Source organism: Odocoileus virginianus, chromosome 20 (assembly GCF_023699985.2).
Source record: "Odocoileus virginianus isolate 20LAN1187 ecotype Illinois chromosome 20, Ovbor_1.2, whole genome shotgun sequence".
In the NCBI taxonomy this organism is placed as follows: Eukaryota; Metazoa; Chordata; class Mammalia; order Artiodactyla; family Cervidae; genus Odocoileus; species Odocoileus virginianus.
The window spans coordinates 25,132,859-25,159,678 of NC_069693.1; the positions used below are offsets into that span (position 1 = coordinate 25,132,859).

Sequence of the window (26,820 nt, forward strand, 5' to 3'; positions counted from 1 at the left end):
GGCACTGCCTTCCAGACCATCTGTCTCCTCTGGGGCCACTCTGAAAACAGGACCCAGATCACTGCCCCAGGGCTTCTAGGCTGACCCTCAGACCTTCGGTTTGTCCCTAGGGCGACTCTGACTTGAGTCCCCTCTCCCTCCCATACCTATTGCCTTCCTCACCCCAGCTTTCTCCTCTTCTGTTTCCTGGGGTCTGGTTTTCATTCTGCCTCTAAGCACAGGAAACAGAAGAGAAGATCTTCTAAACAGAAGATCTTCTAAAACCCCTTTGGTCACCCTGAGCAGGGGGTCTCATAACTGTTCTCTCATTGGGTCTCCTGAGTAAATCCTTAATGGTCCAAGGTACCCAACAAGGCAGCCAGTGTGGGGGTTGTTTGGTGCCTGCCTGGGACTCGGCCATATCCACCATATTTCTGTGGCTGCCGGACACCTTTCTTCTTACCTGCCCACCTACCCGCCTCACGTAAGTGTGGGGAGTATTCTTTTTCCTGGAGACAGTTGGCAAAGACCAGAAAGGCAACTTTGGCTTGGAGTGGAATCCCAGTTTCCCTTCTCAGAACCTGTCACTTAGGGATCTGGGGTTGCCCCTGGGGCTGAGGGCTTAGAACTGCTCAGGACACGGGTGGTCAAGGCCCAGTGGCCACAGAGCCCCTGCCTGGGCCCTGGCAGGGGGCAGGACCAGGAGCCCAGGATGACTGCCATTTCCTGGGCATTTGCAGTGTGCTGATTGCTGTGGGCACATCTGGAGAGCTGGGGCCATGAATCTCCCCTTCCCAGGGGGATAGTGAAGGATGCTCACTCCCCACCTCAAGCTTGGGGGAAGGGGCTTCTGGGAGACCACTGCAGAAAGCTCAAGACAAGTCCTTTGGAGCCTCAGGGACACAGGGAACTGGGGCGACTTATGCCAGAAAAATCCTGATGGAAGGAGACAGGCTGGCCAGATGGCTTCGCGGGGCAGCTAGGAGAGTAGTCGTGTCGGGATCTGCCTGCCCGCCCGGAGATCAGGAGGGCAGAGGATGAACGAACATTTGCAGAGGATGAGAGGTGGCCGCTGACAGGAGAGAGCCAGCGTGGGGCTGTCTCACGGCCTGATAGAAAGCCTCCGGGAGGAACAAAAAGACATCAGCCAAGGGGTGAAGAAGGGGTCAGAAGGCGATTTAGCTTAGATTTCACAGGGGCTGGGGAAAAAGGTAGCTTCATAAGTACGTTTAAAGGACAAAGGGAGACAAAGATAAATTGTCTTATAGTTAGTTCTGTTTTATGAGTCATGTCTGTAGGGCTACACATAAATTACTTTTTTTCCCTAATGAAATGTACGTCATTCTTGTGTCAATTCAAAATATCTTCATCTTTCTAGAACAAGGTTGTGTTTCCAGTCTTTACTCATCTATATTTTCTATGGTCTCCGGTTGCACTGAGGTTAAAAACATCCATTATCTTTATTATATCTGAAATAGTTTATGCCCTAGAACTCTTAACTCAATTTTCACAACAACCCTGGAAGGGAAGGGCTCATGTTAGCCCTGTTCTGTTTTCGAAGGTCAGAAATTCAGACCGGGGCTAAACGGTACACAGCAGTGAGTGGCAGAGGCAAAGTTTAATTGGAAAAGTCAGGCCTGTATTGGGGTGAGGGTGCAGGCAATGGTGATGCAACAGGGGATGAGGGGCAGCCCTCCCCCAAGCTCCATCCGTACCCTCATTATATATATATATATATATACACACACACACACACACACATATTTATTTGGCTGGGTCGGGTCTTAATTGCGGCACACAGGAACTTCATTGTGGCATGTGGGCTTAGTTGCCTCGAGGTATGTGGGATCTTAGTTCCCTGACCAAGGATCGAACTCTCATCCCCTGCAATGCCAGGCAGATTCTTAACCACTGGACCATCTGGAAAGTGCCCCCAACTCCCATCTTAAATATGCGCGGCTGTTGTTGAGATGCCCTCTGAGGATGTTCTGGGTGGGGCTTCCTGACAAACATCTATAGGACAATGGCCCTCGCTGCCCAGGACTTTAACAAGAGTGCATGAACCACTCTGTCCCCTAGAGACCACCCCACGAAGGAGCCAGAAGGAGATCTCCTTAGTTGATAGCCGTTCTCACACTACTGGATCAAGTGTGATGGCTAGAATTAGTGAGCCCAGAGTCTTTTGTGAGTTCAGGTTTTAGGGGGAGTAGGACTCAGAGCTAGGAGATGGGTGAGCAGCCCCAGGTCCACACCGGGGGACGCTGCCTGTGACTGAAAGTTCCTGGGAGGCTTGGAGGACTCCCACATTCGGTTCCAGCCCAGGTCTCCCTGGATCCCTGCAGGGACACTCCCCCTTGTAACTTTGGCTATTGATGGTTCTATTCTCACATCAATTAACCCCCAACTAAGAAACTAAAAAACTGGCCTTCACAAAAAACTTACAATTCCCTGCCTGCACTGACCCACACCAGATTCCTCCTTTCTTAATGCCACTTACTCATCAGCACTGTGTCTCTAAGAATGCTATGTGGTCCCGAGAAGGTCACTAGCCCTGCTCTGGTCCCCTAGCCTCTTTTCTGCCACTTTGCTTCCCTGGACTAGATGGAGAAAAATGGGAAGACTGGTCTAACATCTAGCCCTTTGTGCAGACATACGGCTGTCGCTTGCAGGAGGGGCAGAATGAAGTCCCATGGGTTTTTTTCAGCCCAATCTCACCTGCTTGATAGGTCAGAGGGGGTGTCTGCCAGAGGCTCAGATGTAGCTGATGTCAGACTGGTTCTGAGCGGGGGCGGCAGGGGCTGGGGGGACGTACAGGGGGATGTCTTGCATTTCGCTCTTTCCTGGGACTTCACAAGCGATTTAATGTGACTGTGGTAGAGGCCACACTGGGGGTGTTTGGCAGGTGCTATTTTCAATCAGAAGCTCCTGTTTCATTTTTTCTGGTGAGGGGGTTTCAGCAGGTGTTGAAGAGTCTGAGGCAGTAGAGGGTGAGCTGCAGTAAGCAGCGTGTGTCTGGCATCTAATTTGATTTGACTTGTTTTCCTGGCCATGCGAACCTGTAGCCAGAAATAAAAAGCACAGGCTGCGGGGGGTGACAGCTCCCTGCCTCATCTCTGCCTCCCTCCAGCCTGAGGGCTCGCTCTATAGCTACAGGGCCATGTGAAGGGAGCACGGCCAAGGACTCCTGCTAGGCATACACAGCCTGGGGGGTTGTTTTTGATTATGTTTGAAAAGCCCCAGAAAAATCTCTTCCCCAAACTTTCTGCAATTATGCAAGGAGGTGATTTATGAAGCATGGGTCAGACTGGGCCAGCTCTCCTGGTTGGCTAAAACTGGCCTAAAAAATAATGTGTGGTTGTCAGATCCTAAATTAAATGATTCAAATACTACTGCAGCTGATTAAAGGACTTTATTCAATTTCCTCTTGACCACATGCTCTTCTGTGAGGGCAAGAGAGATACCGTTTCTGGAAGAACTGCAATGTTCGGAGACCATTGATCTAAAGTCATGGATGATGTTTATTAAATATGGTTCCTCCTCCCTTCTTTGATGAAAGATGAGACTAAAGAGGGAGGAGGAAATGACTTACTGTTTATTTTACTATGAATGATCCTCCCTCCACCAGGTGTTTGGGTAGGAGCCTCCACAGTGAACCAAGGCTGGGCGGCTGAGGAATTTTTAAGGATCCTTAAGAGATATCTAGGCAATAATAACAAAGGTCAACAAATGTAACTCAAGCATGAGTAAACAGATTAAAACAGTGAATGCACCTGGGACGCTGGCAGACAGTCTTTAGTGGTGCCTGCCGCAGGACTCTCAAGAGCACCCAGAGACTGGCAGGAGAGGCAGCCTTGTGCTGGTCCATCCATGCCCTCCCTTCGTAGCCCTGCTGACTGGACCAGGAGAGGACTGTTGAGCCAAAACAACCCATCCAGAGACACACAGCATGCTGCAGCAAAAAGCAGGTGAGTGAGCTTGGGAACACGACAGCAGAAGTCCAGCACAGAGGCGGTGAGTGGCTGGTGCAGACACAGGAGGAGAGGGAGAGGTCAGGAGTTGAAGTCGGCAGTATGTTCAGATGTGAGGAAGCAGAAACTATCCAGAAATGGAAGCTAGGAGACGGGAAAGGAAACTCAGAGTGAAGGAGAAACCAAGGAACTGCTGGTCAGGAGAGAGAAGAGAGCAAAGCAAGCTCAGAGACTGTGTGAGCCTGAGAGAGACACGGAGAAGCCCGCCGGCCCCCGGAACGGCCCTTCCTCCTGGCTGCCCTCTGTTCCCGGCTCTGGCCCAGTTTGTGCTCGTCTTGAAAACCCCTTCGTAAGGTGGCCTAGGCAGGACTCTAAAGAGCCCAGGGGGACACAAGAATCAACAGAAGTTTTCAGCACTGAACAACAGGGCAGTTCACCATATGAAACACAGGCAATTTATAGAGAGTGAGTCATCTAATCTCAAAGGGATGTGATGAGGCGAAACCAGCAGGGAAAGGAATGGCCTTTCGGCCGCAGCACGAAGGAGAGTGGCAGGCACTGGGCAAGAACTGGGTTCGCCTCCTCCGGGGCCACCCCTGACCCTCCTCTGGGCTTCCATCTCTGGAGGAAAGTAGGCCACGCAGACAACAGTCATGTCCTGGCCCTTCTACTCCAGGGCAGCTGTCAGGGACCTCACTTAAAGGAAGTTCGCTTGTGAATCCCAGGTGCCGCCTAGATCTGGAGAGGCAGAGAGACCATGGAGGCCTGGGCACCCACGACCCCGCTGGGCCCATCGAGAGGTGCAGGGCGCACTCATCCCCGATTCCCTCTGGCCCCTGTGCAGGCTGCTCCCTCAGAGTCTGGGGTTTGGGCTGGATGGTCCCCTGGTCATCAAACCTCTCTCATCGCATTTCACAGGGCTGACTTTTGCTGCCATCCCAGCTGAGAAGGGCAGAATCTGGATTAGTTATCTCCACCCAAATATGCGTGGGAGCTTCGCTTCTACTTCCCCATATCACACCCTCCTCTGCTGAGACACATGGGGTCAGCTGTCACATGGGACTGGTTGCAGAGAAGTGAGCAAATGCCCAGGGCATTTTCCTCACTTAATGGTTGGCAGGCAAGTCCTCCCTAAACACCTCCCACGGCCTGGGCACTGGTGATGGACCAGGGAGGTGGGACGGGAGCCCACCACCTCCTGTCCACGCAGACAGCACCTTCAGCACTGACCTCAGGTACTTGACCAACACTCCTCTCACTGACAACCACCAGGCTCCCTCCTTCCCTTTCTTTAGGTCTCAGCTCAAGTGTTACCTTCTCAAAGAGGTTCAGCTGATGCCTGATTTAAACAGGCCCCCTCCTCCCTACCCTGCTATTTTCCCCCATGCCCTACCCCATGCCATAGAATATGGTTTCATGTTCACTGTCTGTCTCTTCCCACTGGAGTGTAAGCTTAAAGTTTTGTATGTTTTGGCATCCATTCCCCTGCATCTGAAATAGGGCCTGGCTCACAATAGGCATCCAATAAATACTTGTAGAATAAATTAATTTACCAAACAGTTTTAATTTACACTTCATTTTTTAGGCAGAGTATATGTTTTTTCATATGCTGAGAACCAGTCTGGTGTCATGAGAAAGGTCCTAGACTCTGGTGCTAGGCCGCAGGGTTAGATACTGGCCATGCCACTTACTTTATAACCTTGAGCTAGTCACTTTGCCTCCTATGCCCCAGTTTACTCATCTGTGGGATGGGAATACTCCCTAGTAATGCTTTTGAGATTTAAAGGAGTTGATGCATATAAGGGCTTGCAACAGATCCTGCCTATGTAAACATCATCTTATGTTTTATTGAGCGTTTGTGTTTCATTTCAAATGTCTCTGTTCCTGTCCTTTGACCACATTTATGGGGGTACTTTTTCTAATTGATGGGCAGGCTCTTTAAGCCAGTGCCCTCCTGGGTGTGTGCTGCACATTCAGGGCTCGCACTGCCTCCAGAGGGCGCCCGGGTCCCACTGGCACTGGGGCACCGAACTCCAGAGGAGCTAAGACCTGTGGGTTCGTCCCCCTCATCTCCACCCTCTTCCCGCTCCCTGACCCAAGGACAGGGAGCTGGCGAGGGGTCCAGCGTGAATGGCTGGACGCATCGTCTGGGTAGCACTGCCTCCCAGATCAGCCCCCGCTTTAGATGATATCACCACCCACCACCCCCACTGCACCCCGCAGAAGCAAGCAGGGATGCCCAAGGGTCTTGGAGGACGACCCTGCAGGTTGCCCACAACTCAAGCGAAAGGAAGCCCTGGTTATTTTACTTGGAAGAATTTGTACATTAACATGTCTTCATGGGTGTCTCACTGTGATGGGAGAAACTAGGGACAGAAGCAGGGGTGGGGTGGGGTGGGGGAGTGGGAGGGAACCGGGGTGGGGTTCCCACCAGCCTGGCTAGTAGGGTCACCAGGCAGCGGCTCCCTGCCCAAGCAGGGGTCTTAGAGGGCAGCACCTGGGAGGCAGATAACGGGCTTCAGGGGCCCCAGAGGGAGGTAATGGGATAGACACAGGGTCCCAGCTGGAAACGAGGGGACACCAAATCCTCAGGGCTGCTGACCAGAGACCTCCTGAGAGAGACACAGAATGCTGGGTGTGGCCAAGACTGTATGGGGTCCAGTCAACACAGCAGCCTGGAGGTTGCAGCAAGAGTAGGGGCATCAAGGAAACGTGTGACCTGGATGGTGGGAAGGGGCGTTCGCACCTCATGAAAGTTACCCAGGATGAAGACGGGTCTTTGAAGTGGCAAAGAGTGAGTCAGGGCCCAGAGCAAGGACTGGGAAGTGGGGGGACAGCATGAAAGAGCCTCAGAGGTAGATTGGGGGCTTTGTTTCAGGGCCCAGGAGCCATGGTCTTCAGGGGTATTTGGGGAGGGGAGGCTGGAGAATGAGCAACAACCCCCAGGGGCTGTGGGGAAGCTGTGGTGGGAGGGGGCGGGTTAATAAAGTAGGAGACGGACAGAGAGGCGAGCAGTTTCTACAGGGATGGTGCCTGTGGTGGGAGGACGGCAGAGGGGAGCAGGTGAGAAGATGTGAGACTTTGCTGGACGGGGGTGGGAGAGGGGGAGACTGGGCAGGCCCCAAAGTGCCCCAAGGCCTCTGGATAGAGGCCAGGACAGCAGAGCCCTCGCCCGTGCCCCCAACCTCCCTCCACTGCTGCTGCTTCTTCGCAGGACCCCTCTCCCGTCAAGAACCCCCAGCACCACGACGGGGTGCTTTGGAAGGAGGGAGCCTTGGGCTCTCAGCACACACCCAGGAGCTGCACACGTGAGAAAGCTCCCGGAAGCCTTTAGTGCTTTAAAGGGCCCCGGCTTGGTGTGCTGGCCCCATTAGAGGGAACATTTTCTCACAATGGAGGCACAAGTAGGTTGTTTGATGGTAATTGCTTTTCTAACCCATAGAGAAAGTGCATCACAAACCCACCGCAATTAAGTGAAGTGGTCACAGTCCTCTTTCTTTTTTGATTTAGAGCTATTTAGAAATACAAGCAGCTGACTTTGCTTCCAGGGTTTTTTTTTTTTTTTCCCTTCCCTCAACTGAAGTTTTACTTTTTTTTTCTTTTGAATCCCATTAAATAATCTAAGTGTTCCAGGAGGGAAGAATGAAAAGATGTTTGCGTTTCCAACTCTGCAGCCAACCACTGTTCAGATAATACCCTCAGTGCGTAACCTGGGAGTTTAATATCCTCAAATATTTATAATTATGTAAAAATAGCCCTAAGAAACGTTCAGCTTACTCACAGCTAGGTAATTATCCGTATCCAACATTCACAGACTCAGAGCTGCTTCTCACAGTTCAGGGGCATTCATTCCTCTGCCACCCGAGGCATTCTGGGTATGTGGAATCAGTGGGCAGATCCCTAAAGGGGCAAGGAGATGGCTTGTGCGGGTCCCTCGCCCAGGCACACTGCGGCCCCCTCCCCTGCTAGGGTTCAGATCCCTTTTCCTGGGTTGGGAAGATCCTCTGGAGAAGGGAACAGCTACCCACTCCAGTATTCTGGCCTGGAGAATTCCATGGACTGTAAAGTCCATGGGGTAGCAGAGTCGGACATGAATGAGCAACTTTCACTTTTCCTTCGTCAGAGCAAGAGAAGTCCCAATGTGCAAAGCAAATGGCGCCCAGCCCCTCTAGTCATGAGGAAGAGTCACTGCATTGTACAAACACACGCAAAAGGAGGACTCAGTCATTCCCAAGAAATCCTTTAGGCAACCCATAGATGAAGTCCCACACCAGGAGTATCCATGGAGTCTCAGATGCCACCTGAAAAAGGATGCTATGATCCGATAAACATGTACTCCGTGGCCCGCTGGAGAGGCACAGCGCACAGCCTCTATTAATACTTTTCCCCTTTCCTGTCATCTCTCCTGCTGCTCTCTCTGCTCCACGCACATTTCCAGAAGAATATCAAGAAAACTATTTTCCCTGCATAATTACCCGCCTCCTCCCCACCCACCTACACACATCTTTCCTGCTTTGAAGTGGCAGCTGCTCTGATTTCTTTAAGTGGACTGCACTCTGCATTTACCAGTCAGGTAGAGTTAAAGGGAGGGAGCCCCAGCCAGGCTGGAGGTGAGGGACCCCAGCACCAGCCCTCCCCTCACCAGACCCGCTGCCCCTTGGTTCCTCTGTCTGATTGAGGGTGCTTTCCCACCTCTCCTGAGCTGGGGGTGCAAGGCTACGGGTCCCTGAAGGGGTCACCAACCAGCTGCCTAGCCCTCATTCTCCTGAACCCAGGCAGCCCCAGTCTTGACCTTGCAACCTCATTGGAACTTACTGTTTAGTGAGATCAGCTAGCATGCTCTCAGCTGGAGGTGACAGATAACTCAGCCCAAACTAACACAACAGAGTGGGGTGGTTCCTGCAGCCTCAGAGTCCAGAGGAAGCCGACGTTCCAGCTGAGCAGGGCAGCGTCTCCATCACCCCGGAATCCTCTCAGGCCTGCCTGCCTCTGGACCTCCTCCCCAGCCTGGCCACACTCAAAACCACAAATGGGACAAATCTGTTCCAAACCCATGCCGCCATGTCTGTGCTCTGACCACTCAGACGAGTCAGTGGGTCTTTCTCCAGATGATTAAGATAACATGTCTCAGGGGCCCTTCAGAAGTTCCCCTGGTCTGGTTGACCCAGCTTGGGTCTGAGGTCCACCCTTGAGCCAATCACTGGGGCCAGGTGGACAGATGTGCTGACTCATTTCACTCAGTCAAGGCCCACCATGCAGCTGGGGGCGGGTGGGACGTCCACAGGCTGCCAGGGGAAGGATGGGCATCCCAATAAATGTGGAACAGGGTACCAAGGGAAGGGAGGATGGATGCCAGAGGCCATGGGGCGAATGTCCATTTCTCTGGGTAACTCACCTTATCTCTTTGAGAAGCAAAGGTGAGCCTCTTTCTCTGTGCACCTCAATAATGAGATTTCCCAAGTAGGGTCCTTGCCTCTCTTGTGTCTCCGGCGCCTGGAACACTGGCTGACCAACCAGGTGCTCTACCTCTAAGAGTGGGGGGAAGGGGTCAAAGGGAGGGAGAAACAGGGCCGCCAACTCCCCGCTGGCTGCGTGTGGCTGGCTCTGGGCTCTGGGTGAGTTGACGGACTGTCAGCCCTGGGACCAATGGAGCCGGCTGGCTGGGAGCCCAGGGCCCAGAGTGACACACGCCCTTCTCCACAGGCCTCGCTTCTGAGATGGCTGGGAGGAGGGAGCGCTTTCATCAACAGATCTGTGTGTGCCTGGCATGTAAATATGTCACTACCCAGGCTACAGGGGCAATTCAATAAAATTCTGGAAGCATCTAGGGAACGTCTGCTTAGGCCAGGTCCAGGAATGGGTAGTGCAGAGCTCAGAGCAAGTGGACAAGACACAGCAAGCCCCTGCCCTGTGGGTGTACAGTCTGGTGGATACAGGCCACAACAAAGCTGGCGCAGAATCAGGGGCACTCCATCACCAGAGGTGGGAGGGGTCCCCTCAGGGCACCTTCTGTGTCACCTAAGGTCTGTCTCTCTGCAGCCAGGAGGAGCCCCGAGGTGTCCTCGTATAGATGCTGGGTGTGCTGGACATTTTCCTTTTATAAACACACGGTTTGTAAGAAATCAATCCAAACCTGCATGTTTTCACCTTAGATGCTAAGGCTTGAAGGGCAGAGCGCCTCTCCAACTTTCCTTATGAGGAAGTTGGTACCTTGGACATAATGTTCAGCTTCCTCGAGAGCTTGTCTTAGTAAGAGGAATGCATTTATTTCTTCAGGAAAATAATCTGTTGCTCTAAATTTTTGAAAACGGCCTTAATCTCTATGCCTAATTCCAGAGTGGATGTGTGTTCAATGTCAAGGGTCAGGAGACAGCCCAGGTCAGGTGTTGGGGCAGTGGCGAGAAGGGATCCTGTGGCCTTGCAAATCCAGCTCCCATTTTCCAAGAAACAGAGAGAGGAATAAAATGAACAGGAGCCACATGGCACCATGTAACATAAGGGATGCAGTAGGGACTTTGTTAGTAACCTTTCTGGCAGCTCTTTCCCGGATTGACCCCTTCAGTGAGACCCCCTAGAGGCCCTGGGTCTGGGAGTAGCTGGGTCACCTAAGAGAGGCACTCTTGGGGTTGGGATCCATGGTCTGTTCAGTGGGAGTCCATGCTGGTCACCCCCAGAGGGCACTGCTTCCCCCTCCCTGCCTATTCTGGTTCATTCACCTGACAACCGTGTCCATTCACCTTGCAAATAAATGTGTGTCGGGCACCATCCATGTTTCAAGTTCTGTTCTAGATGCTGGGTCTGAAATGCTAGGCTACCTAATTCTCAGGACTGAAGAGGGTCTCTGTGTTCTCCCCGTTTTCTCAGCCCTAAGGAGGAGGTGTGGCTGAGAACAGGTGCCAAGGAAATTTCCAATCTAGGCTTCTCCCTGGGCAGACTGTGTTCCTAGAATACACGTGGGCTTTTCTCACTGACATGTCAAGCAGGCAAGTGCATACCTATGCCATCCACGTTCAAGGCTGCCTTACCAGACACTGGGAGAGCATCCCTGAATAAATCTCACAGGCTTTAGTGGGAAGAATCCCCAGTGATCTCAAGTTCATCTCTCTTGTTTGATGGGTGAGCAAACTGAGGCCCAGGGAGGCTGGAGGTTTGCCCGGGAGCCCATTAAAGCAGGACGGGGACAAAGTGGTGAACCGAGTCCTGGACTCCTGATCCCCAGGGCAACATTTCTATCAGATGGATTAATCAGGAAAAAGCCCAGCAGTATCTGCTGAGAATGAGGGGACTTGGGTGAACTGCCTGCACTGGGATAACTGCTTTCTGGGCATTATATAATTTTCCAGGGTGACCAACTGTCCTGGTTTGTCCACTACTGAGAGACTCCCCTAAAAGTGGGACTTCCAGTGTAACAATGGAAAAGCCCCAGGAACTTCCCTGGTGGTCCAGTGGCTAACACTGCACTCCCAATGATGCAGGAGGTCTGGGTCTGATCCCTGGTCAGGGAACCAGATCCCGCATGCCACGACTAAGAGCTTGCATGCTGCAGCTAAGAGTTCACATGCCGCAACTAGAAATTCCACTTGCTGCAATGAAGATCAAAGATCCTGTGTGCTGGATCTGCAGTTAGGACCCGGCACAGTCAAATAAATAGATAAAAATAAACAGTTAATAATAACGAGAAGTCCCAAATGGGACGAGTTAGTCACCCTACATTTAACCCTCTCAAAACCTTATGAAGGAACTACCATTGCTGCTTCCATTTTTCCTTTTTTTTTAAATTAATTTATTTTTTTATTGAAGGATAATTGCTTTACAGAATTTTGTTGTTTTCTGTCAAACCTCAACATGAATCAGCCATAGGTATACATATATTCCCTCCCTTTTGAACCTCCCTCCCATCTCCCTTCCCATCCCAGCCCTCTAGGTTGATACAGAGCCCCTGTTTGAGTTTCCTGAGCCACACAGCACATTCCTGTTGGCTATCTATTTTACATATGGTAATATAAGTTTCCATGTTACTCTTTCCACACATCTCACCCTCTCCTCCCCTCTCCCCATGTCCATTTTAAAGATAAGAAAACCAAGGTTCAGAGACAGCACATGACATGTTAAAGGTCTCACAGTCAGTAAATAAAAGCAGCAGCCTTGAAACCCAGAAAATTCAACTGCAGAGCCCACCAGCCTAATCACCAAGTCAAATCAGGGACCTTTCCTAAAAGAGGAGGAAACTTGCAAAATTTGGCTTGTGAGCACATATTTGGGAGACTTTTTTTTCTGGAAAAAGAGTCTAAGGCACTGACCAGATGTTATAGGGGCTTAGGACCCCATAGAGGCTTAAGAGAAAGTCTGGGGAGGCATCACAAAGATTCCTATACCAAGGTCACTTCCCTTTTGCTCTGAAGACAGAAAAGGACTCACGTGTAAGATCAGACCTCTCAGGGTTCTTGCGCAACCACAGGAAAACACAGAAGATGTGGGCTGTGTAGTTCTGGATGGGCCCTGAGGAGTCATGAAACTGCCTTCCCTGGAAGTGTCTGCAAAGGGGAGAGCCCCTGCTCAGTGGCTGTGACTCAAGCTTGACCTCCACCCAGCTCTGGGGGGTCTGGGGGTGCGAGCGCTCGGGTGCCCAATCTGGGGAGGCAGGAAGCAGCTCCCAGCTTTACCAGCTCAGCAAGTCCGCTTGCCACTTCCTGTCCTCCCTGCTTTGGTCAGGTCAGCAACTAGTAGGGGGCCTTGGGATTCCCCTGGGAAGAGCTTTTCTAGAATACACCATGTAAGCTAATATTGATGGAGTGGGTGTTTACAATTTGAAGTACTGTGCTAAGTGCTTTATGTGAAAGAACTCATTCATTCCTCACCACAGCCTTATGAGGTAGATACTATTATTATCCTCATTTTACAGGGTAAACTGAGGCTCAACGCTGGTAATGGACTTGCTGAGGTCAGCCAGCTGGTAAGAACTGGCCCTGCACTGGAATCCAGGCAGTCTGATGCCAACCATCCCTCTGCCAAATGCCTGGCTGTTTACTTCTCCTGCCATTACGGTCTCTGTGGCTTGTTCCTCCCCCGTTGGGTGAACAGGGGCGCTCTGAATGTCCCTCCCCACAGCTTGGTGCTTAATCTGTTTACAGACCCCTTGGGAGACACTACAGACATCAGTACGGTGACAGAGGTCAATGCACCTGCGTCAAGGATGGAAAGTGAGAGGAGAGAGAACAAGATTTCCTCACCTCGACACACGTGGCATTCCCCAGGATGAGCCCAGAGAAGGCAGGAGCGAGGGGCCCACAGCTACTCAGCCTGGCAGGGCAGCAGCGGGGCCTCACCTGCAGGATGAAAAGGACAGCTCTGACCCAGAGAGGAAGGCTCTCATCCACAAAGGCACACCCCAAGTCCTTCTTCCCCATGTTGGCTGGGGAGTCGTTTTCCCACCAGCATCCAAATAAGCATCCCATCAGCTGTGGCTCCTCCACAGCCCCACATGCTCCCCTGAGCTCCAGGCCTGCGAGCTGCCTCTGGATGTGAGCTGCCGCACAGAACTCTGGAGTCTGTTCACCACACAAGGGCAGGTGGGCGGCCAAGGGGACCCACGGGGCTGAGGTCCAGCTGTGCTCTGCTCACCCAGCCGTGTGCCCTGGCAGGAGGCCACCTTTGCCTGAAGGAAAGGATGCCCTTCCCACCTCTGCACAAAGGCACCATATGGGCTGGTGGAGGTCTTGCATTTATATTGGCCTCCTGATAGTTCCACTAGGTACCTGACAGGCATCTCAAATGTTGCAGGATCAAGACATGAGCTCTTAAAAAAAAAAAAGACATGAGCTCTTGATGTCTGCCCCTTCAACCTGCTCCACTCTGGACTTCTTCTTTTCAGTGACGGGCACCTCCATTCACCCAGTTACTCACCCAAACACTGGACTCTTCTCCTTTCATTGCCCCTCACGTGCAAACCAGTAGCAATTCTATCAGCTCCACCTTGAAGCTGGCCAGCTCTCCTGTCCTACATAGCTCCATCCAGGAGAAAGGCCACTGTCTTTAAGACTGGTACAGTAGACATCTATCATTTCACTGTCCTGCCTCAAACCCTCTGGGGGATTCCCCACGTTCTTAGAATGCTAACATCCAAACCTCTCACAGTGGCTGACAGATGCCTACAAAGTGTGCACTCCACACTCCCAAATCCTCAACAGAGGGAGCTGGCCTGGGTTTATCATAAAGGGATCTTGCCCAACAGAGCTTCCTTCCAGGTGAGGGGCAGTGACAGAAAGACGCTGGCATAGGTCACAAATGGCCACTAGAGGAGGTGAACCCCATTCCAGAGAACTGCATCTGGAGGTTCCTACTGGGGAGGTCATGAGGAGGAGTTCTGAGGAACCTATGCAAGCGCCCAGCTGAGAAAGATCCAGAAGTTTCACATCAGTCACAGAGAAGGCCAGGATGTTGGATCCAGCTGCAGCATCGAGAAAGACCTTCTTGGGACTTTTCTGGTGGTCGGTGGTTGAGAATCTCCTTGCCAATGCAGAGGACACCAGTTTGATCCCTGGTACTGGAAGATCCCCCACACCATGGAGCAACTAAGCCCTTTGCCACAGATGCTGAAGCCAGCGTGCCTGGTGTCCGTTCTCCGCAACAGCAGAAGCCCCTGCCTGCCGCAACGGAAAGGCTGTGTGCAGCCACCAAGACTCAGCACAGCCAAAAATTAATAAATAGATAAACATTTTAAAGAAAGTCCTTCTTGCTTCTCTCTCTACCTCACGCCTCCTCCCTAGTCCATCCCCGAAGAGATGGACTGGCAAGTGGAGGGTGAGCTGGAGCAAGAAAAACAAGACAGGCCCCCCACAAGCTCCTTGTCCTACTGCTGGCTTCTGTGGTGAGGCAAGACAAGGTCAAAGTAGGACAGACACTTGATTACGTGAGGGTGGCTGGAAAGGATCTGGAGCGTGCTTGAGAGGTTTTCCGACAGGTGGAGGTGAGACTAGGGAGAAGGCGGGGTTTGCAGAGGCCAAGTCCGGCTCGTTTGATAAACTCCATACAGGAAAGCTGGAGACAGAAAAGTGCCAGGTGGTGTCCAGGGAACAATTCACTCCATGTAGCTCCTATGTGGCGCATGCTGAAGGCAGTTGTGGGGATGGTGGTGGGGAGCTGGCAGGGACAGGTCACACCGGCCTAACAGATCAGGTCAAGGCATCTGAACCTTCCCCTGAGGACACTGGGGAGCCAGAGACAGTGGTAGGCAGAGTCCCAAGCTCTGATTCATATGTTATAAAGTTCATTCTGAGTGTGAAGGGTCAGAACTGACGTCTAAGGGGCCTGAACAAGGTCAAGGAGGTGGGATTGGCAGGGAGGGGGTGGACTGCTGAGAAATCAAGGAACTGAAACTGGCAACACATGCTACATTGGTCCTAGGGTCCCTTGCTACACTAATGAGTCATTGAGGCCTCAGGGGAGGAGCTATGCATCGTAGCATGCCAGCCCCAGGCTGGGTCTTTCCCTCTGTTCTCCCACCAGTCCTCAAATGACCCTGGAGGCGGGAATCATCACCCCCACACGGCCAGTGCGGGGACTGGCTCAGAGAAGCCCAGTGATTTGTTGGAGGCCATACCTTTGGGTAGTGAAGCAGCCAGGACTGGCCTCACTACTAGCTCTGAGGCGGGGATCCATCCTTCCTTTCCTGCCACTCACGGGGGAAAGGGGGTCGCAGGAGACTGACTGTCCTTGTCTACTCACTGAGGGACACAGCAGGGCTGGGACCAGTCTGAGCCACAGGGGTCTGCAAAGTGTCAGGCAGGGTGCTAAGTGTTTCCCACGTAACCCCTTTAACCTTCTCAGTGGTCCTCGGTGTAGTTACTATTACGACCCACATTTTACAGATGAGTAAGTGGAAGAACAGAGAGCTTCTCTAACTTGCCCAAGGTCACACCACATCTGGTAACTGACCAGGCCGGGGCTTGAACCCAGCTGCTCTGGCTCAAGTCTGACAGCAGTGGACGCCCTGCCCCCATTCCTCCAAAGTCCCTCCTGCCCCCCGCATGTATCCTCTCCTGAGATTTTCCATCTCACAAGATGTTCCTACTCCCTTGACCTGAGTGACCTTGATCCAGCCTCAGCCTCTCGTCATTACCGTGGCTTCTGAGCCAACCCCTAAGCATCTGCCTTGACTTGCTCAAGTGTCTCAAGCCAGGACCTCTGGACGGACCTTCCCTGCCTACTTGGCCTGAGGGGAGTCAAGCAGACCTTCGGGGTGGAGGAAGGGCACCACCTCTGCATGACCCTCGGGGGGTCAGATGAGGGCTGAGAGCTGGGCCCCTGGTGTCCCTCCCACCACAGCCTCGCCACGTGCACAGGCCACAGACCACAGAGACACCGAGTCCTTTGTTCCACCCAGTTTAAAATAAGTCCAGCCCTGCTCCACAGCGAGGGTGTCAGGCCACCCTCCTCAAATGGACTTGTGCCCAGGGAGCTCTGGGACTGCAACTCAGGGACCACGATGACCACCTTAACCCCTTCCTCTCCATGGGGACAGTTTCCGGGCCAGACAGCATCCCTCTTGTCTCTACTCTGGGCTCCTCGCCCTCCGGCGGGAGTGGTAACTACAAAGGAGGGTCAGTGGTTCCCTGGGCTCCAAAAGGCCTGGGGTCAGAGGTCCGGGGTCCCAGGGCAGGCAGAACGGGGCCTCAGCCTCTCCTGATCCTTTGGTGTTTCTAGGGGGTCTGTGCAGCCCAGCCCACCAGGAACTGAGATAAGGTAGTGAGGCCTGGCCCTGGAGAGGGGAATGGCAACTCAATCCAGTGTTCTCGCTGGAGAATTCCACGGACAGAGGAGCCTGGTGGGAAACAGGGCATGGGTCGCAAAGAGTCGGACACGACTGAGCAACTAACACAGCCACAGTGAGGCCTGGAGAGGTAGGAGCTACCTGAGGGCACCCAGGGAGCCAATGGCAAAGCAGTGGTTAGGGCTCCAGCCAGTTCCCATAGCTGTGGGCGCCCTGCCCCATGGACACTCCATAACCACGCCTGAGAAAGGCCGTGTCTTGTTCTGACACCCTAGGACACCCCAGCCATGCCAACGAGGCAGTGACCTCGAAGCCTGTTCTCTCCAGCAGTTTTTCCTAACCGCAACACCATGATTTTCCCTTTCATTTATTTTTCCAGTCATCCACATGAAGAGAACATAAAGAAAACATAATAAAAGAGCTCCTTAATTAGAGATGGTCCATAATGGTAAAGAAGTCTCACTATAAATAGAAGAAATCTGACCTCTCCAAGCTGCCCCTAGGATTAGGCAGAGACCTGCACCCTCTCATTAAGCAGCCCCTCCATCCTACCTCGGGCCCTGGGAGGCAGCTGGGCTGGGGCAAGGATGGGGGTAGGGGGGCACCTATGGGCCATGTTGCACAGACACACTTCGAGTGTGGGGGTTTTGGCATCTATTGTGAGCAGCGTTTCCTCTGCTGGGGTGGGAGGCCGGGGACAGATTTGGGTGTAGTTCATGAACGGGGTCACCTGGGCTTGGACAAGATGCCTGGCCACTCTCTCAGGATACATTCTTAGACATGGACGATGGATGTTCAAGGAAATTCAGAAGCAGCTGGTTCAGCACCCTTGACGGCTAACCTTCCTTGACTGTTTACTGTATGCCAGGCCCAGCACTCCCCACACATGAGCTCATTTAACCCTCACAACAACCTTGTAGTATTTTGATTGCCTTATTATACAGATGATGCACAGAGAGGTTAAGCAACTTGCCCAGGGTCGCCCAGCAGATAAAAAGTAGAGACATTTGAACCAGGAAGCTGCCTCCAGTGCCTGTAGGTCTAACCACAACATGACCCTGCTTCCCGGAGAGGGCTGGGGAAGAGATCTATGTCAGCTTGGAGAGGGGTCTCTGATGCCTTAGCCCCATCTGGTTTGACAGGCCCGGGATAAGGAAAGAGGTAAGTGATAGACTGGCTATGATGGAGGATGACAGGGAGCCACGAGGGAGAGAGGAAGGGAGGGGCGGCTGACGTGAAGGAGGATGTTCCTGATCCTCAGAGTTACCTGGCAGGAGCTACCAGCCACCTCCGCTAGAATGCAGCATCCCCAGGGGGGACGTGGAGAGCTGGGAAACAGAAACGGGAACCCAGGTGGAGGGAAGGTCGCGTGCCACGTCCTAACAGCAGTGCATGCCGCAGGTACCCATCCAAGCGGGTGGGTAGAGAGGACCACATACTAGAAGCTGGTCCAGGGTCACCAGGCCTAGAGTCAGCAGCGACTAGGTGTATGGGGGCCCTGGGTCAAAGACAACTAGCATCACGGGTACCCTAGGCAGCAAATCCTCAAGGTCCTGGACCTTCAGGGCACCACGTCCCCAGGCCTTTGAAGGCACCCAGGGCCACAGATCCTGACACATACCTCCCTCTACCTCCACCCTCCCTGGTAAGAGAATCACCCCTGGCAGATGGGTTTGTGTTCCCAGTGTCTGAGGGCAGCAAGGCTCTGAGAGACGAGGACAGTTCTGCTCAGCATGAAGATGCCCAGCATAGCCAGGGGCCCTGGAGGCTGGTGTGAGGTGCTCTTGGGTGGGCGGCCCAAAGGGTGAGGTAGTCTGAGGACCCACCCTTGGGAGGATAGCACCAGAACACAGGAGGCCAGAGGCTGTGCCATGTGGCTTTGGGAGAACTCAGAGCCTGCTAGGGGAGGGCGCTTGAGGGACCAGGAAGTAGTCACAGACAGGAAAGGCCTGAGCTAAGGCAATGTGGAACGGTTCCTCGCTCACAGGCTGCCCTGGGCTGAGAGCAGAGCCAGTTTTCCATTTAGGGCCCAAGTCCTGGCTATGTTCAATCCTAGGAGACATGCCGAACACAAAAAGCATGGCTACCTGGGAAGATGGCCAGTATCCTCACCAGGGCCCCGAGATTTACAGAAAATGAGATGCCAGATGCCACCTTCTGTAGGCCTTGAGGGACCCTCACCAAGACTGCTGGGGGCGGTCTGCCTGATTGTCCTCTGAGGACCCCCATCAGAAGCCTGGCCACAGTGCTCAGGGTGGAACCTGTGCTCACCCTGGAGCCCTGGACCAGTCCAGACCACTCAGACCCTAGGCATGGCCTGGAGAGCCAGACAAGAGGCCAGGAGAGACAGCTTCGGTCTGGCCTCAACACCCTGAGATCAGCGTCTCCAGCAAAATAAGGCAGCGCTAAGAATGCTGGCTTCTTTCTCCAGTGTAATACGCTGGCACTAATAAGGCCACTGCTGTGCACATTTACAGAACCTCTGATTTCACAATCACCGAGGGCTTTGCAAGTATTAATTAAGGCTCAAAGCCCCTGGAGCCTGGAGCAGATTCTCATTAACCTCATTCTGCAGAGGCTACGACTGCCTCTACCCCCCCAGCCCCATGGATGTGGCGAGAGCTCCATCCCTGGGAGCTGAGCTGGCAGGGCTCCCTCCCCGTGTCTCAGGGTGGTGGGGTAGATGAGGCTCTGGGCTCCTGATGACTTTGTGACACTCAACATCAGAGCCAGGTCTAGATCAGACAGATCGCAGCTTCTACTAGAATAGCTGACACGGAAAGGATTTCCCTCCTTTTGGCTTTTTAGAAAACAACAGCTTTGGGAATTCCCTGGTGGTCCAGTGATTAGGATTCTGTGCTTTCACTGCCAGGGCCCGGGTTTGGTCCCTGGTCTGGGAACTAGATCCCATAAGCCGCGTGGTGCAGTCAAAAAACACCAAAAAAACCAGCTTTTTTGAGATATAAGTCAAACACCACATACTGTGCCCACTGAAAGTGCTCAGTTCAATGTTTTCTAGTATATTCACAGAGCTGTGCATCTGTGACCACAATCAATTTTAGGACAATTTCATGACCACATTCTCATGACCACAAAAGGAAACTCGCACCTCTTGGCCATGACCCCTGTTTTCCCAGTATCCTCCCCAGCCCCAGGCAACCACCAATCTACTTTGTGTCTCTATAGATTTGCCTATTCTGACTTGTATTTATTTATTTTTATTATGGGAAAATGTGCATAACATAAAATTTACCGTTTTAACCGATCTTAAGCATCCAGTTCAGTGGCATTAAGTACATTCACACTGTAATGCAACCTTCACCGCCATCCATCTCTGGAACGTTTTCATCTTTCCAAACAGAAACTCTACACCCATTAGACAATGGCTCCCCATCCTCCTTCCTCCCAGCCCCACTCTAACCACTATTTTGCTCTTTGACTCTGAATTTGTACCCTAGCTACCTTGTGGAACCATATACAATAATTGTCTTTTTGTGTCTTGCTTATTTCACTTAGTGTAATGTTTTCAAAGTTCATTCTGGCTTGTTTATTTATGAACTACTTAAGCTAAAGGTAGAGAAAACAATTTGCAACACAGCTCCCTTATTTAAAAGGTCTTCCCTGCAGCTCAAACAGTAAAGAATCTGCCTGCAACACAGGAGACCTGGGTTTGATCCCTGGGTCAGCAAAATCCTCTGGAGAAGGGAATGGCAGTCCACTCCAGTATTCTTGCCTGGAGAATCCCATGGACAGAGGAGCCTGGCGGGCTACAGTCCGTGGGATCACAAAGAGTTGAACACGACTGAGCAACTAGCACTACATTCCTTTATTTAAATCACACATCCCTGACCTGTTAAATGTGTTTGTTAGCCTCTTGCTATATTTGCTGTTTTCATCTCTTTTTGCTGTTGTCTTCCTCAGAGCTAATCCACTTGTGTCTTTCTTGTTTATGTTTTCATATTTTCATGACCTAAGTTTATAACCATAGCAACACATGGTGCTATTCTGTGTCTTTACAACATACTTAAACAGTGTCAGATATTGTCCCATCTTGTCATTTTTGCTCCACTCCACACTGTGTCTCTGAGATGGAGCTGTGTTGGTCTGGGCAGCTCTGGTTTGCTCATTTCTCCTCCTACACAGTGTTCCTGGGCATTGTGTACCCCACTCTGGCTTTCTTCAGGGGGTTCCCACATTTGGATTCTCACAAGAGAAGCTAGGGTCACTCCCATCTAAGCTGGACAGACACAGACATGCTCCCAAGCAGTGGCGCAGCCACCCAGCAAGAAAGCTGAACGTGGCAGTGGGCCCAGAGCCTCCACTATTCACACCAGCGCAGGCTCTGGGCTTGGAGCCATGAGGGCCACGGCCTGCCCTCCTGTGCAGGGGCCAGCACCACAGAGACGGAGCAAGGGTATCATTCTTTGTTCCATGACCTTGGTCTCTCTTTCTGGGTTGCAGACTCCCTCGAGAGGCTCATAAAGCTAGAATTTTCTCTCCCCATGGAAATGCAACCACAGAGAACCTGTAAGCTCACCCACTGGCCCCCAGGGTTGGGCTCCGGTCACCTCTTCCCATTGGCTTCTCTACACAACTTGGGGAGCCGTGTGGCTTGAAGGTGTTAGGGAAGTTTGACTGGACCTTGTAGAGATGCATGGTAACTGCTTGCTGAGTGAGCAATTAAGTGAACGGGTGGATGAGAAAACACACAAAGCCTCTGGCACAGTGCCTAGTAGGTGCTCAGAAACAGTGGCTGTGATTAACATGTGTGTGTTTTTAAAGTTAGTTTTAATGAAGTATCTTTTACATAGAGTGGAATCTACCTTTGTACTATACAGTTCTATGAGTTTTGATACACAGTCGCATGATCACCATCATACTCAATGTATAAAATATTTCCATCACCCCAAAAGGTTCCCTTGTGCCACTTTGTAGTCAAGAGCCCCAGCCCACCCTACCCCAAGGCCTCAGAAACCACTAATTTGTTTTCTGTTCCTATAATTTCACTTCTTCCAAAATGCAGATGAAATCAATAGTATGAAGTCTTTGAGTCTGGCTTCTTCCACTCAGCATAATACATTTGACATTGATCTCTAGTGCCACTCATATCTGTAGCTGCTTTCTTTTTATTGCTGAGTGGCATCCTGCTATGTGGACGTACCACAGTCTGTTTATCCATTTGCCAGCTCAAGGACATTTGGATTGTCGCCCAGTCTGGGGCAATTATGTATAAGGCCACAAGAAATGGTGGCATAAAGGTTTCTGTGTGAACCTAACTTAATTTCCCTTGGCTAAATATCTAGGAATTGGGGTTTCTGGGTCATATGGTAAGGGCATGCTTAACTTTATAAGAAGATACCAAAGTGTTTTCCAAATTGGTTGTGCCATTTTGCTTCTCTTGAGCTATGATTCAGAGTTCCAACTGCTTCGCATCCTAACCAGTACTCGGTATTGCCAGCTTTTTTCTTTTGACCATTCTAGTAGGTGTGTGATGGTGTCTCTTCATGACTTTAATCTTCTTTCCCCCCATGACTAATGATGATGAATCAATACGTTTTATTGCCAGTCAATCCTGTGACCTGTGGTGTGGGGCTGACCAGCCTCCAGGTACAGATATTGCAGGGGGAGTGCAGGGAGCAATCCGGTCACCATGAGGCCCGGATGGGGACAGGAGGCAGGACTGGACCTGTGCCAACAGCCCCATTTTGCTCAAAATGAGTGGGATGCTTGCTGTCTCACCACGCTCAGCTCCTCACCTGGGATGAACTGGCTGGCGGGGTGGTAGCTTGGCTCAGGCTGTGACAGCTAGTGCTGAGAACACCTTCAGCTACCCACGGCGGCCCCACTTGGGGCACAAATGCACTTGTGGTATCAAGAGTAAGGATGAAGGATGGGGCAGAGCTGCCCATGGCAAAGGCTCATTCAAAGGCCACACTTGCTTCCCATGAGCTCCACTCCACACCTCTAAGGACAGAGGTGCTGCCCCATTTTATGGGTAGAGCTCCACGAGTAGGGGATCTACTTCTGTACCCAAAATGAGCTCTCAGTGGCTCCCAATAAGAGCCTGTCACCCTGCCCCACACCCAGCTTCTGCTGCCTGGAGTCTCAAGGGAGGCTGCAGGTGGTAGGGCCTCAGGCTCATCTCACCAACCAGAGATATCCAGACCTAGGTCTCCTGGCCTCCCCCATCTTCCTGTCTTTTCCATTGACCACAACCGCAGCTGGTACCCCGAGTGAAGCACCTGCCTGGCCCCACCAGCCCAGCTCTCTGACCAGGCCTCCACTGTTCATCTACTCTACCCGTGCTGGCAGACTCCAGAGAGATGATCTCCCCCTCAGGCCTCGTTCCTCCTCGTTCCTGGAGGCCTCCAACCTCCACTGCAGCCCCACCCAGCTGTAGATCTGCTGGTCTGGGTCTTGCTCACCTCCCACTTCCTTCTCTGGCAGCCTCCCTCACTGGCTCCGCACCCTGCCTGAGACTGGTAGTGGGACAGGAATAGAGAAGGCAGGATGTCCACAAGGGCTGGGGCAACAGGGAAAGCTTCCTGCAGGACCTGGAGGGCAGAGCGGGCCTGGGAGGGAGCAGGGGAGGCCTGGAAGAGGGAGGAAGGGATGTCAAGGAGCAGGAGTCGAGGTACTGCTGGGGGTGAAAAGGGCGTGAAGGGAAAGGGTGGAGGAGGGTCTGCCACCTCTGAAGGACTCTACGTTTGACTCTAGAGGAGCCTGGTGACCATCAGGAAGGCCAAGGTCAAGGGCTTACCCAGCTTGTTTCTTTCTTCCCACCATCCCCCCATCCAGACCTGCTGGAGCCCCAGTTGCCCTCCCTCCCATGATAACTGGTGGAAGGCCTGGGGGCTGAGGGCCCATCTGTCTGGCCACTTGCTCCTCCCCTTCCATCACTCACTCAGCAAACAGCCAGGGAGATCTCTTCTGCCCCTGAGCAGGCAAGGCCTGAAGGACACAGAGAAAAGCCCAGAGGACGCTTTGTGGGGGTGACTTGTGCCCTAGGGCAGGACCATGTCCCTCTGGATTGTGCACCTCACATCTACAGTTTCCAGGTAGCACCAGGAGGCCTGGGGCAGTGTTTGCTGCAACCCCCCTCCCCGGGGCATGCCCTGCCCAGCCCGTCCGCATTCCTCCTCACTCACCCAAGGAGGGAGGGCAGCCACCCCCGGTGGGCCCCCCTGGCGGGCCCCCCTGGCGGTGCTGTGGAGATTTACAGAGTGCCCCCTCCTCCAAGTTCCCCAGTCGCTGGCAAGAATTCATGCCATGGGTCCTGGGATGCCCAGCTTGTACCATCTGGCCTGGGGCCAAACACCTCATCACAGGCCTCCTTCCTGGGGTTTCTCAGTCTGGCACCACCATCCAGTGCCTGGCGCTGGTCTTTCCCATCGAACCAGGGGAGGGCCACCCTACTGAGAATAATAACACCTCGGGGCTAATGGGCTGCGTGCCAAGCACCGCCCGCTCAGCACAAGCCTTCTCTCCTGGCTCTGGGTCTCTCCGGCTCCATCCTGCCCTGGGGCTCCTCACCCGTGCTGTCCATACCTAGACCACTTTCCCCACACCTGCTGCTATCATGGCAGTACTCTGGGGGACAGGAAGGCCCTATCCACCAGCAGGCCTGACTGGGCAGGCCCTGAGAAGTCTCAGGGGTTCAATGGGCAAGGGCAGGAAGGCCCTGCTGGTGGTGCCGCAGGGCAGGGAACAGGCCAGTTTTGAGTCAGTGACCACTGGTATCCTGTACCCCACAATGCCAAACACGGAGGATCCTGGGGAGCCCTCAAGGCCCAAGTAAACAAGTGTGGCCATATCTGCCAGTGCCTCGACTCCTCTTCCAACCTCTCTGGGCCTCCATTTCACCTAACATCAAATGGAGGGTTGAGCGGCCACCTCTAAGTGCCCTCCCAGCTCTGATAAGCTGAGGTTCACTCACTGTCAACCCTCAGCGTCAACTAGTCCACGAGCTGCATCCTGAGCAAGAGAAGCAGGAGTAAGCATCTCTGACCCCTCTTCCCAAACGCAACTCGGAGGGTCTGTGCCCAGTGTCTTAACCCTCCCAGGGTCCAGACTGAGGCTGAGGGAACGCAGACACAAATACCAATTTGCAGACCCTGTGACCGGGGTCTGGATCGTCTCAGAGAGGAGAAGGGATTGTCTTGCCTGGTCACCCCGTGAGGGTGGTGCAGGGGGTTGGAACTCAGGACTCTCAGCTTCTCCGGCATGACCCCCGTGCTCCAGCCTCTACACCAGACACACGCACGGCTCCTGCCCACGGCCCCTCTCAGCTCTCCCACCTAACTCCACCCGTGCACACATTTTGAAGATGAACTCTGGTTATGGTGAATGCCATTCTGAGGTCACCTGTGGACTGAACTCTCCGCAGGTCAGTCTAATCACAGAAACCTGCCAGGACAGTGAGTGAGTGATGGTGAGTGAGTCCCATGGACTCACTGTGAGTAACCAGAAAAAGGTCACATGACAGCAAGGCTCAGGGACTACGGCCGAGACTCAGCTCCTTGGCGTCATCAAGCTGAGTCCTTTGACCTCCCCACCAGGCTCTGGCTTCTCCTCCCTCCCCCTCCTGCCCCCAAGGATGGGGACTCCATGGGAAACTGAAGCCTTTACTTCCCAGAAGTTCAAAGTTATGGTCCTTGACTGCCTGAGGAATCCTGGCAAGAAGAGACAGCAGGGCTCTGTTTCACAGGTGACTGATAGCCTCCAGGAGTCAGTCTATTTGAAAGCTATCAGATAGGAATCACTAACATCCTGATGGGCCAGGGAGACACCTGCGGTCCGTCCCCACCTTTGCCTCAATGAAGGATGGCTGCCCAGGCAGGAGGTGATGGATGGGTGGGCAGGAGATGTGTGCCTTGATTCGCTCCTGAGCCAAATGGCCATCCCTCTATCCCTCCAACCATCCTTCCATTTATTTTTTATGCATTCTGGGTTTTGGTGGGAGCCAGGAAAGAGAAGTGTCACTAAAGCTGAGACAAGAAAGGGCTGGTGGCCATGGGGAATGCGGACTCTCCTCTTCCTACAAGAGAGTCCCTTCCTCGTCCTCTCACCACCACCAGCCACTCAGATACCCCTCGCCTCTTCCTAATGACCTTCCTGCCCATGGTGTGTCCACACTCAAATCCATTCTCTGCTTTGGCTGCCAGGGTCCCTTTCTAAAACACAAGCCTGATCTAATTACCACTTGTGCCCCTCCCATAAATATCATCCGCATCCCTTAGCAGGGACTGGAGGGTTTCACAACCTGACCCCCACCTGCCTGAGTCATCTCTGGTTCCAAAGAGGCGTTGATTAATGTTGATGAATGACTGAATGGACAAACAGAGCACACTCCAAAGTCTGGCGGGGCTCACTCACACCATATAAACATCAGGATTCGGAAAGGCCAGGCCCCTGCAGTGACCAGAGGGACACTGACGTCAGCCTTGCCTTCTAGTCCTGGACGCTGCTCCACAGCTCCAGCCTGAGGGGAATGGGACCTCAGATCAGCATCCTTGACCTGGGTGGTCCCCAGGGTTCTACAGCCTTTGGTTCTATGGCTCTTCCTAGGGAAGTCTGACCTGGAGGCTGCCTCCTTGGAATAGGGCCCTGAGCCAGGGGCCAGGCCTCTCTCATAACTGACCAGGGCCCTCACACCAGCTGAAATCACTTATTAACGCAAAAATGAACTTCTGCGGAAACTGGGCTGTAACTGTTGGACTGTGGCTCTTTGGGCCCAGAGGAATTTTCTCAAGTGCTGAACTAGAGATGCCTTAGTTCATTGCCCTCAGGTCCTATTCAATTCCTCCAGCTTCTGGGGCAGTATCATTGACAAACAAGCCTCTTAAGATGATACCAAGTCTGACACCATCTTCTGGAAGGACTTCCAGGAGACCCCTCCCTCCCTGTCTTGGGCCTGAAGAGTGCATGTCTCAGGGATTCAGTTGTAGTCACCAGCTAGACAGATGCAGTGGAGATTCTGTTCTGAGAGTCCACCCTACATTTCACAGCCAGTCAAGAAAAGGTATGTGAAAAAGTCATACATTGTTCATGGGAATGTGAAATCAAACAACCACTTGGAAAATAGTCTGGTAATTTCTTTAAAAG

At 52.7% G+C, this 26,820-nt stretch overlaps 1 protein-coding gene across 3 annotated transcripts in view; it reads right to left on the minus strand.

Annotated features, from left to right (window-relative positions):
* ZFP90 (ZFP90 zinc finger protein) overlaps positions 1-26,820 on the minus strand; it is a 96,723-nt gene that overhangs the window by 37,402 nt on the left and 32,501 nt on the right. For 2 of the 3 annotated variants that reach the window (XM_020893378.2, XM_070451099.1), the window contains one exon: positions 13,178-13,273. The exons of the other annotated variant lie outside the window; for it this stretch is intronic. The gene's annotated coding sequence lies outside the window, so the exon portion shown is untranslated. The remainder of the gene's footprint in view (positions 1-13,177; positions 13,274-26,820) is intronic. 3 annotated transcript variants of the gene reach the window in all.